We start from the raw sequence: 12,527 nt of genomic DNA on the forward strand, positions 1-12,527 counted from the left end.
CTGATGCTCAACCACTGAGCCATATTGGGCAGGTAATGGTCTTTAAACTGGGCCAACCTTACCCCTAGTAGTCTACCAGAGCTTTCCGAAGAATACACAGGCTTGAATCATTTTAGGGGATCAATTCTCAGATCCTCACTTTTCTATTGTACAGTGTCAAAAGAATCATCTGCCTGAGAAAAATGCCCTTTTCTCCCTCACAAAAGAAAACATATCTTTCTCCATCTTCAGTCTTACTGTAAAACATGACTCGGGTATAAAATTCAAAAATATGGGTATTTAGACAGTGAAAGCTTCTTAACAGCAGGGTACAAATCCTTTTGCAAGTCTGATGGTTCCCTATTCTTTGTTTTCAACAAAACTGAAGGAACACCCAAGATTTCTGAATATTTAACAAATGTAATTCTGGAGGAGTTGGAAGAATTCAGTTACCCTGCCATCACAAAACTCCTTCTGTTCCCATCTACTTACTGGTGTTAACATGGATTATACACTCTCATATAGAAAACGTAAAAGGAGAATAGCATTGATGCTGGACCATGGCCATTCTAACAAAAATCATCTTAATCTACAGATGGATGAAATAATTGGGGGAATGGCGGCAGGAGAGGCCTTCCTCATCTCATTGAGTGATAGATACATTGCCAATGGAATTTTACAGTTTAACAATTTATTAAAATTTTTACTATATTTGTTTATTACGTTCAATCCAGTGGAAAAATTTAAATACATAGAGCCTTATGATTACAGGATATTATATAATTTTATAATAAAAAGGCCAAAAATAATTAAGCTAAAATTTTGAGGAGGGAATAGATTAAAAATACAAATTCAAGGAGTAAAAGGAAAAATGTGGCATTTCCTACTATTTCAAATTGCTTTCTTCATGTAATTTTTGAAAGGATGACAAATATTGGGTTTAGAGCCACTTGGCCAAATTTAAAAAGGAATGTAACAGTTTTATTTAAAGATGTGATATCTATAATATGTCAGCACTTATATATCCTTTACAACTATTTAAGATGAAATTTTTAGGCAAAAACAAAAAAAATTCACTGAAGAGGTATCAGAGCATAAAATTTTAAGTTGTTCATCGAGGGCCACTAAATGATGAGCTGTATTTGAAAGCAAGAAGAATGGCTAAAAAGGGCCTTAATACTTTTAACACTTAAAAGGAATGTAACTTAACTTTCAATTTGTATGGCATTTAACTTTTTGGAGGCAACCCTAAAAGCCATATTCTAGCCAATAAAAAGTTAATAATTAGATTAAGAAATATGCAGAATTATAAAATTGGCATTTGAAAAATACTCAATGATTTGTCTCAGATTTTTAATTTTCAAAATATTTTCATCTTGAAGAGCCAGATTCCACTGTGATCCTGTCTCTCAGAAATTTCCATCTTTATTTTTCCTTAGGCTTTAAAAAGCTGCATTTGTAAACTTGTATTTCGTTATTAAAGCTTAATTTATTTCTATATAAATAGTGTGTGCTTGTGTGTACATAGAGAATTATGTGTATGAGTCACGCAAACGTTGGCTATTGTTAATGTGAAAATTAAATGGCTGTATCAGATTTTTAAAAAATAAAAATTTGGTCTGAATGAATGCAACAATCTGTCCAGAACTGTTTTGTTTTCTTTTTTAAAACTGGTCACTTTTAGTTCCTACATAAAACAATAAAGAAATACTTCAGCCATGAGGTAGGCACAGTTATAATTCTTTTTTTAAATACGTTTTTCTCTCCTGTCAGTTCCAAGAACTGATGTAAGATCATCTTCTGACCATAATGAACTGGTGAGGCCCGCTTTCCCTCCAGCTGAGTCTGGTGTACACCCACCTCCTTATCACTGAGTCAAGCTTGCTCAGTGTTTAATCTGTGGCATAGGTTTACAGGGCCCACAGAACATTGTCCTGAAGCTGTCTCCATGGTTCTTCAAGCCTGAGGATGTTTGTGATTGTCAGGCTGCCCTCATTCCTTTTATCTCCCCATCCATCCTGGTCTTTGAACTCTCTGGACTCCTTAGCAGGCACGTACAAGACCTTGGGTGTGGTGGTCAGTGCCTCTTCAGTCAACTGATAGGTTAAGCCAGTGCTCAGCAAACTCATTAGTCAACAGAGCCAAATATCAACAGCACAACGATTGAAATTTCTTTTGAGAGCCAAATTTTTTAAACTTAAACTATATAGGTAGGTACATTGTTATTAACTTAATTAGGGTACTCCTAATCTGGCCTTTGCTAAAAACGTCCTCAATCTGAGGGGTCGACCTCAGCGAACGTACCCCCACTTCTTCTAACGCCACTTCTTCAAAATAGACTCGCCCAGGCCTAAAACCGACTTCTGCGCATGGGCCATGAAGTTTCAATCACACTGTACGTGTGCGCCCGCACGTGGTATTTTGTGGAAGAAACACACTCAAGAGGCCAAGGAGCCGCATGTGGCTCTCAAGCCGCGGTTTGCTGACCACTGGGTTAAGCTAAGTGGGTTCCTTGTTGCCTGAAGGAATGCCCATGAGAAGAACTTTATTCTAAGCTGATATTCACTGATGCTTGAAGAGAAGGGCGATTTGGATCTTTTATGTTTCTTTTCTTATTAAATACCAAAAGGAAAAGGAGCAAAGGTGTTTTGTAAGGAGGAGCTCTGAGGTAAAGGGACATGTGTAAGGAATGGGAACACCAGACGGGAACCACTGCTAACTGTCACCAAGACCAAGACACTTTCCTTTTTTTAGTTATTTTTTTAAGTGTTTTTCTATCCTCTTACACTTTTCTGTAGGTTAAGGGTCAATCTTACTTTCAGCAAAAACTCATTCTATGTAGAAACCTAAGTTTACAAAATTAATATGTGACTATTGTTTAATTCATCATTGGATTAAACATTGGAAGAATGTTTGGTGCCAGAGGAGCAATGAGGGTATTGTAAGGGCCTGTGTTTCTCAGGTAACTGAGAGGCATGCTAGAACCGTCAATCACTGTGCTTTGACAAAAATCCCAGGTGCACAGGAAGCCATGTTGTGTTATGACTGTCCCACCCCCAACCTCAGCCACCAGTGACTGGATTAGTTGCCGTAGTCCAGAAATTTTACAACAGCCTATGTATGATAACCCCTGCATTAGAAAATGAACAGCAAATGGTAAAGAGCAAGGAAGGAACTAGAGTTGCTAAAAGATCATTCTTAAATAGATAAAATCATAATTCATAAAGATATAAAAGGAACACATCAAAAGATGTATTTAACTCCTTAATTAACAAGGGAACCCAAAAAATGTTAAAACTGATTCTAAGGTGAATTCAAAGATCACTATTTCAGCATCCCTGATGGGCAAGAAATCTGATGCCTACCTTACACCACACAAAAAAATCAAGACCAGTAGGTTATAGAGAAAAATGTAAAAAATAAAATAATAACATTCATAGAAGGTATTCACAACCTTGGAGTAGGGAAAACTTGCTTAAACAAAAGAGCAAAGGAAGACTGATAAATGAGCCGCCACTGAAGTTCACAACTGGTGTTCATCAAAAGATACTAGAAGCCCTGGCTTGTGTGGATCAATGGTTAGAGTATTAGCCCAAGCACCAAAGGGTCATGGGTTCGATTCCCAGTCATGGGCAAGTACATAGGTTGCAGGTTCGATCCCTGAAGGCAACATCTCACATCAATGTTTCTCTCCATCCTCCTCCCTCCCTTTCTCTCTCTAAAAGAAAGATGCTATTAGAAGAGTGGAAAGGCAAGCAAGCCAAAGGGCAGAAGAAGATATTGGCAATAATATACCTGACAAAGAACCTCAATAAATATGATTCCATCCCCCAAGTCAATAAGGACAATCCATTAGAAAAAAAAATGGGCATATTTAATGAGTAAATACCTCTCAAGAGTATATCCAAATGGCTGTAAGCATACAAAAAGATGCTCATTCATTTGAAAGAGAAAATGCAAATTAAAACTACAATGAGATATCACTACACACCTATTAGAGTGATAAAAACTAAAAAGCCTAACAATACTACCAAAATTGCTGGCAAGATGATAGAGCCAACTGGCACACTGGTTGTGTGAATTGGTACAAAACTACATTGTAAAGATGTTTGACACTCTACTTAAGTTAACCATATGCATACCTATGACCCAGCAATTCCACTTCTAAGTATATACTAATTAGAAATGCATACATGTACACAACATGTACAAGACTATCCACAGTATTCACAATAGGCCAAAATGAAGAGTCCTACTATCCATCTACTGCCAAATTGGTAAACTGTGTGTTTTTACAAGGAAGCACATACAGTAATAACAAATGATTGAGCTACACCAACTTGTAACAACCTGTATGGATTTTGCAAGTACAAGTTTGAAAGAAGTTAGGCCAGGGGTGGGCAAACTTTTTGACTCGAGGGCCACAACGGGTTCTTAAACTGGACCGGAGGGCCGGAACAAAAGCATGGATGGAGTGTTTGTGTGAACTAACATAAATTCAAAGTAAACATCATTACATAAAAGGCTACGGTCTTTTTTTTTTTTTTAGTTTTATTCATTTCAAATGGGCCGGATCCGGCCCGCGGGCCGTAGTTTGCCCACGGCTGAGTTAGACACACACAAATGCACCAAAGGAAACAAGGGAACAATATAAATTAGCAGAAGGGCATATGAAAACATAGGATACTTGTAAGATGGAGCAGTATAAGGAAGTGAAATGCTATGGAGCCAAGAACATACACAGCAGATGGATACACTTACACTGAGAAAAGCAAAACGCAGAACAATGCATGCCCAGGGATGCCACTCGACACACATTTAAAAAACTACATGCAAAACAATATTGCTGGTAACAGACATACAATTAGATAAAAGTATAAAAGTGGACTGACAGGAACGTTGTGGTAAAAACTGAGTCAGTGGGTAAGGTAAAGGCCAGGTGAGTGAGACAGGGAAGGGTAGTTTTAGATCTGTTCTCTGTTTTATTTCTTTTTTAAATATTGGAAGGGGCGCTTTGCTTGGCACAAATGTAAAAGTAGGCTTGCTCTACCAAAACGATATTTAGCCACAGGCAAGCTTTCTGTTTCCTAGGTGAAACTTAAACAGAAGAAAAAAATAATGGAAAATAAACAAGGGAGAGGTAGGGATGGGAGTTGGGGGCTCAGAGGGAGGGAGAGTGAGAGACGGAGGCCAAGAGAAACAGTCCACGATGTGAGCTGCTAGCGGTTCTGGGCCGTGAGAAAATGCTGGTGTGTTATTATTTTCATTTTCCTGTATTTTTCAATTTTATTTTCCAACAAAGGATGGAAGGAATAATGAAGTTATTTTTAAAAAGATGTGCCAGGTAAATCCTAATAAACATAAAGCTGGTGTAATATTGTTAAAATCAGACAAAATTCTAGGCAAGGTAGGTACCACGAAGAAAGGTCAGGTTTATATCCCTAACAAAAACATTGTTACAATCACAAACTTTTATGCTTCTCACGGCATAGTTTGAAAAGATTGAAGAAGACAATCAACAGGTTCACAATTATAGGTGGAGACCAAGAGTCCTCTCTCAGAAAATGATAGTTGGAGACAGAAATGTAAAAAAATAAGGGAAATGGAGTCGGCGCTGCTATCCCAGAGGAACTGCCTTGTATGCCTTGTGTCTCAAGCCTTTGGAATGTTAAAACCGGGCAAAATAACCTTTGGACGAGGCCTAAAGCAACAGTACGTCCAAAACAACTGTTTACAAAGGTAACAAGGAAGCAGATATTGTGATGACTGGACTGATGATTACTGGACTGAAAATTACAAACATTGTTCAGCATTAACAACATTCTGTTAGTTTAGTGAAATGCCTTCCTTCTACTGATGCCATTGTTCCCCTTGCCTTTGTCTCCTGCCAGGAACACTGAGTTTCTGCCTGAATCCATGCTTCCGGGATAACTGCTCTTTTTTTTTTTTTAATAATCTCAAATGCATGCTTGGTACCTCTCACTTTGGCCTTTTATTCTTAGGTTAACATATCATAAAGACATAGAGAATCTGTATAATATAAATCACAAGTTAGACCAAATGCATGCACATCCTCCTGCTAACACACACTGAACTTTGTACCCAGAGAATACACCCCCGGGTCAGGCGTCGCACATCGACAAACATTGAGTGCGCGCCAAGCCTGGGGCGGGGGTTGAGAAAGGACTACTTTAATGGCGCCAATACAAGTCCAGATTCACTGCCTCGTGGAAGTCACAAACAAAAAGGTACCCCCTCCCAAAGTGCTTACCCTTGAAAACTTCAACACCTATTTCTAAAAGATTTTTTTAGATTAAAGGGAAGAGAACATTTCTGCTTAGAAAAATATTAGAGCTTTAAGTGCATTTATTATAAAAACAATAAAAAGTTGAAATAAATGATCTGAACTTTTAACTTAGAAGCTAAAAAGAAAACCCTCAAAAGTAAAAGTAGAAATTAATATAAAAGAAATTCATGAAGCAGAGAACTAAAACCTAATAAAATTGATTAAATGGTTCTTTTTGAAAAAGGCTAATAAAATAGATAAATTAAGGGGAGGGGGAGAAAGAAAGCAGAAATGAACAGTACCAGGTGCTTTGAAAAGCAAGTTTTTGTAACTATAGAGGATATTTTAAAAGAAAGGAAACAACTAGCTTAGATAAACAGGCCTTATATTAAAATGAAAAATTACAAAATGTCCAAGAATCACTAGAAACCTGACTAAAACAATTACAATGAAAAAAAAAAAAAAGCAGAAATAGCAGCCAAAGATCTGCCTCCCAGGTGGCAGCAACTCCAGATGACTTTATGGGCAACTCCTACCAAACATCAAAGAAAAAGAGGACCTGTGTGTGGAGCGCGCGCGCACGTGTGTGTGTGTATGTGTGTGTGTGTGTGTGTGTGTGTGTGTGTGAAAGAGATACCACCCTCTTAATTTTTAAAATATATTTTTATTGATTTCAGAGTGGGAGGAAGAGGGAGAGAGAGATAGAAACATCAATGATGAGAATCATTGATTGGCTGCCTCCCGCAACTCCTACTGGGGATCGAACCCACAATCTGGCCATATGCCCTGATCAGGAATCGAACAGTGGCCTCCTGGTTCATAGGTCAACACTCAACCACTGAGCCACGCTGGTCAGGCACCCTCTTAATTAAAAAAATGCTTTATTCATGTTAACTAGTATCCTTAGTAGATGAACATAATTGAGCTAACAGTTTGGTCTGGTCACTGGGCAAATGAGACATTTCTTAGACCTCACAAAAGAGTACAGTGTGGAGACCAGAATTAGCTGTGTCCTCTCTTTACCGACTTGTCACTGCAAGCAGCAGAGGCACCATAAGAGAGGAGATGAAACTCCACAGTCACACAGTTCCTGGGGAGCTGCAGGTAGGGTGGCAGCACGTGAATTCTCGACCTGGGACAGCAGTATGTAGCACCAGGCTAAAGTGCTGCAAAACCCAGATGCTTGCAGTCTACAGTTCCCATGTCTTTCCTTAGGAGGAAAATACACACATTTAAGAAACTGTTCCCCAGCCGCTTAACCCTCTTACATTTTTAGGTGTACAGTACAGTATTATTAACAATGTTGTACAGGTTACTAGAAATTTTTCATCTTGCAAGACTGAAATGTTATACCCATTGAACAACTCCCCCGTCAGCCCCTAGCAACCACCAAGCTACTTTCTGCTTCAAAGAGTTTGACTACTTTCGATCCCTAAAATAAGCGGGATCATTCAGTATGTGTCCCCTGAGACTGGCTTATTTCTCTTAGCATAATGTCCTCACGGTTCATGCACATCTGTAGCATGTCAAGATTTCCTTTTTTATGGTTGAATAATATTCCATTGTATATGTATCCATTCATCTGTGTATGGACATTTAGATGGTTTCCACTTCTTGGCTATTGTGAATAATGCTTAAGTACAGAGATGCAGATATCTGAGAATCTGAGTTTGATTTTTTTGGGATAAATACCCAGAAGTGGGATTGCCGAGTCACATGGTAGTTTTATTTTGAATCTTTTGAAGAATGTTCTCATAGTGGCTGCATCATTTTACATTCCACTAATGGGGCTTAAGTGTTCTAATTTCTCCGTATCCTTTCCAACACTTGAATATGAATATATATATATTGGACATGCTAATAGGTGTGAGGTGATATCTCATTGTGGTTCCCCTGGTGATTATAGTGATGTTGAGCATCTTTTCATATACCTCTGTTGGCCATTTGTATGACTTCTTGGAGAATGAATTTCAAGTTCTTTGCCCATTTTTAAAGCTGGTCATTTGTTTTTCTACTATCAAGTGTAGGAATTCCTCATTTTACATATCAATCCCTCATCAGATATGTAGTTTGAAAATATTTTCTTCCACTCTGTAGGTTGCCTTTTCACTATATTGTTTGTTTTCTTTGCTCTGCAGAAGCTTTTCGGTTTGATGTAGTCCCACTTGTCTATTTTTTTTTTTACCTGTTGCCTGTGCTTTTAACATCATATCCAAGAAATCATGACCAAGATCAATGTCATGAAGCATTTGCCCTCTATTTTCTTCTGGGGCTTTTACAGCTCCAGGTCTTATGTTTAAATCTTTAATTAATTTTGAGTTAATTTTTTGTGTATGGTGTAAGATAAGGGTCTGATTTCATTCTTTTGCATGTGAATATCCATTTTTTAAGAGACTATCCTTTCCCATAAAAAAGGAATTAAATCTTACCATTGGCAACAACATGGATACACCTAGAAGATATTATGCTAAGTGAAATAAGTCAAATAGAGAAAGACAAATAGCATATTATTTCACTTATTTGTGAAATCTGGAAAACAAAATAAATGAACAAACAGAAACAGACTCATAAATACAGATAATGTTCTGATGGTTGCCAGATGGGAGGGGAGTTGGGGGACTGAGTGAAAAAAAAAAAGTTAAGAAGTACAAATTGCAGCCCTAGCCAGTGTGGCTCAGTTGGTTGGAGCATTGTTCTGTGCACCAAAGGGTCACAGGCTGGACTCCCCGTCAGAGCACATACCCAGGTTGTGAATTCAATCCCCAATCAGAATGAGCATGGGATGCAACCAATAAATGTGTCTCTCTCACATAGATGTTTCTTTCTCTCTTTCTCCCTCTTCTCTCCTTCTCTCCTCCCCTCCCTTCTCCCTCTCCCTTCTCCTCCTCATGCCTGTCCCCTCTCCCTCTCTCCTCTCCCTTTGCTCTTCTCCCCTCTCCCTTCCTCTCTCTCTAGAATCAATGAAAAACATATCCTTGGGTGAGGATGAATAAAAGAAGTACAAATTGTAGTTACAAAGTAGTCACGGGGATGTAAAATACAGCATAGGGAGTATAGTCAATAATATTGAAATAACTGTATGGTTCCAGATGGGTACTAGATTTTATCAGAGAAACTACTTCATAAATTATATAAATGTCCAACCACTACATTCTATACCTAAAACTAATACAATATTGAATTTCAACTGTAATTTTTAAAAATGAAAAAAAATTGTAAGAGACGATTTCTTCCTCATTGGGTATTTTTGGCACCCTTGCCAAAGATCAGTTGAGTGTATGTATATACATGGGTTTATTTCTGGGCTCTGTATTTTATTCACTTGATCTATATGTCTGTCTTTATGCTAATACTAAATAATGCTTTGATTGCTATAGTTTTTTAATATGTTAAAAATCAGGAAGTATGAGGCCTCCAGCTTTGTTATTTTTCAAGATTGTTTGGCTCTTTGAGTTCCTTTGAGGTTCCATATAAATTTTAGAATTTTTTTTTCTATTTCACAACTGCACAAATAGGAACTTTAAGTTGCTTAGAATAAACATAAAAAATGTTCAAGACTTTAATATAGAAAACTATGAAACTTTGCAAAAGGACAGACAAAAATAAATGGAAAGATATACCATGTTTGTGAAGGAAACATCTCAAAACTATATATGTCAGTGATAGCTAAACTATACTATTAAAGCAACCCTAGTTTTAAAAACTTAAGATTTTCATTGACCTTTATAAGCTGATTCTAAAAGTCACATGGATAATGGATATAAATAGCCTGACAATTTTGAAAAAAAAAAAAAAATAGAGGGAGAACATAGATCCTAGCAAATATAAAAACCCTTGTAAATCCTTGATAATTGAAACTATGCTATTTTCATAGAGAAAAATATAAATAGATCAATTTGAAAGAGGGGAGAAAGAAAAAGAGAGAGGAAGAATATTTGCATTTAGTAGGAGGATGAGTAATCCAATTATGTTGAGACAACTGCCCGTTCACTTAGAAAATACCAAGTTAGAACCTTACATCATTCACAAAACTAAATACCAGATAAAGGTAAAAGGGTAAAAAAAACCCAGAACTTTAAGTTATTAGAAGAAGTCATTTAATATTTTCTCTTCAGAATGGAAAAGACTTTCATAAACAATTACCAAAAGAAAAAATAACTGAAAAGCTGAATTAATTTGACATCAAAATAAAAGTACTATCTAATTAAAAAGGTCAAGGGATTGAAAAGTGCAAATTGCTAGTTACAAAATAGTCACAGGGATGTAAAATAGAGCACAGGGAATATAGTTGATAATATGTACGGTGCCAGGTGGGTACTGGAAATATCAGGGGGGAGGGACACTTTGTAAAATATATGATTGTCTAATAACTATGCTGTACATCTGAAACTAATATAAGATAGGATTGAATGTAATTGAAAGGCACTGTAACAAGGCACTGTGTAGTTAAAAAGACAACTGACACAAAGTTAAAAGGCAAGTGTTTGAGAAACTATCCATGTCTTACATCCTACAAATCTATACAAAGGAGATGAGCAACTGAGAGAAATAGGGAAACACATGCCCATGCAATTCACTGGAGAGGAAACCCAGTAATCAGAGAAGTGCACATTTTATTTTATTTTTTTTTATTTTTAATCCTCACCTGAGGATATTTTTCCATTGATTTTCAGAGAAAGTAGAAGAGAGAGGTTAAGACAGAGAGAAATATCGATGTGAGAGAAACATTCATTGGTTGTCCCCAACCAGAGCTCAGTTACATCCCTTGACTGGAATCGATCCCGGGACCCTTTGGTCGGCAGGCAGGCCAGCCAATACTCTATCTATCGAGCCAAACCAGCTAGGCCAAGATGTGCACATTTTAAAAAATGATATGCCAGTTTTACTCACCAGATTGGCAAACATTTCAACGTGAGAAAGTTCTGGCAGCGGTATGAGGGAAATGGGAAGTCTGGTTGAAGATTTTTTTTTATCCTCACCCAAAGATATTTTTTCCATTGATTTTTAGAGAGAGTGGAAGAGAAAGGGAAAGACAGAGAAATAGCAATGTGAGAGAAACACATCGATTGGTTGCCTCCTGCATGCACCCCGCCAGGGACCGGGTCTGGGAGAAGCCTACAATCCAGGTACATGCCCTTGACTGGAATCAAACCCAGGACCCTTTAGTTCGTAGACCAATGCTCTATCCATTGAGCCAAACCAGCGAGGGCTGGCAGAAGAGTAGTTGTACAGACACGGTGGAAAGCATATAACAAGGTGGCCCACCCATAACTCCATCTCCCTTACTACCTTTTGGAGTTGGTTGAGGGGTAAGCTATGGGTCTCAAGTTCTGGCCAGTGGGTGTAAGAAGAAATCAGTGGGTAGCAGGCTTTCAGGAAAACTTTATGAAAGGAACAGAAACCGCTGGCATTTGGTTGATCTTGCTTATCTCCTCATTTCCTCTTGCCTGCATTGATGTCTAGAAGTGCAGCCACCATCTCAGGACCATGAGGTGAGAATCATTAGAATGAAAGAATGGTCCCTGATGTCACTGTCCCAGATTTGCTGACTTTTGGACCTCCTGTTACATGAGAACAAAAACCCCTGTCTCTTTAAGCTACTCTGAGGAAAACTTTTAAATGAGTAGATAAGTGCATGTTTGATACAGTAGAACCTATTAAAATTCCAATTCTACTTCTGGGTATCTACCATGCAGACTCATTTGGAGATGGGCATTAGAACATTCAGGACTGTACTGTTTGATAAAGTAGAAGCTAGAAAAAAGTGGGTAAAATTAAGGAAAAGGCTAAATCAATGGTAGTGCACTTATATTATGGAATACCATGCAGCTGTTGAAAAAGAATTAGGTATAGTGCCCTGGTCGGGTAGCTCAGCTGGTTAGAGTGTCGTTCTGATACACCAAGGTTACAGGTTCGATCCCTCGCCAGAGCACATACAAGAATCAACCGATGAATGCATAAATAAGTGGAACAACAAATCAATGTTTCTCTTTCTCTCTTTCTCTTTCTCTCTCTCTAAAATCAGTAATTTTTTTAAAAAAGAATTAGGTATATCTACCTTACTTGATGATTATAAAGAAAACACAATCCATGCCATCATGGTGTTGAAAAGTATCACTCTCCCTGCCCTGGCCAGTGTGACTCAGCTGGTTGGGCATTGCCCCATGCACTGCAAGCTTGTGGTTCGATTCCTGGTCAGAGCACATACCAAAATTGTGGGCTTGATCCCTGGTAGGGGGCGTGAAGGCAGCCAGTGGATGTT

The sequence above is a fragment of the Myotis nattereri genome (genome assembly GCF_964212035.1).
Source record: "Myotis nattereri genome assembly, chromosome: 15".
Classification (NCBI taxonomy): Eukaryota; Metazoa; Chordata; class Mammalia; order Chiroptera; family Vespertilionidae; genus Myotis; species Myotis nattereri.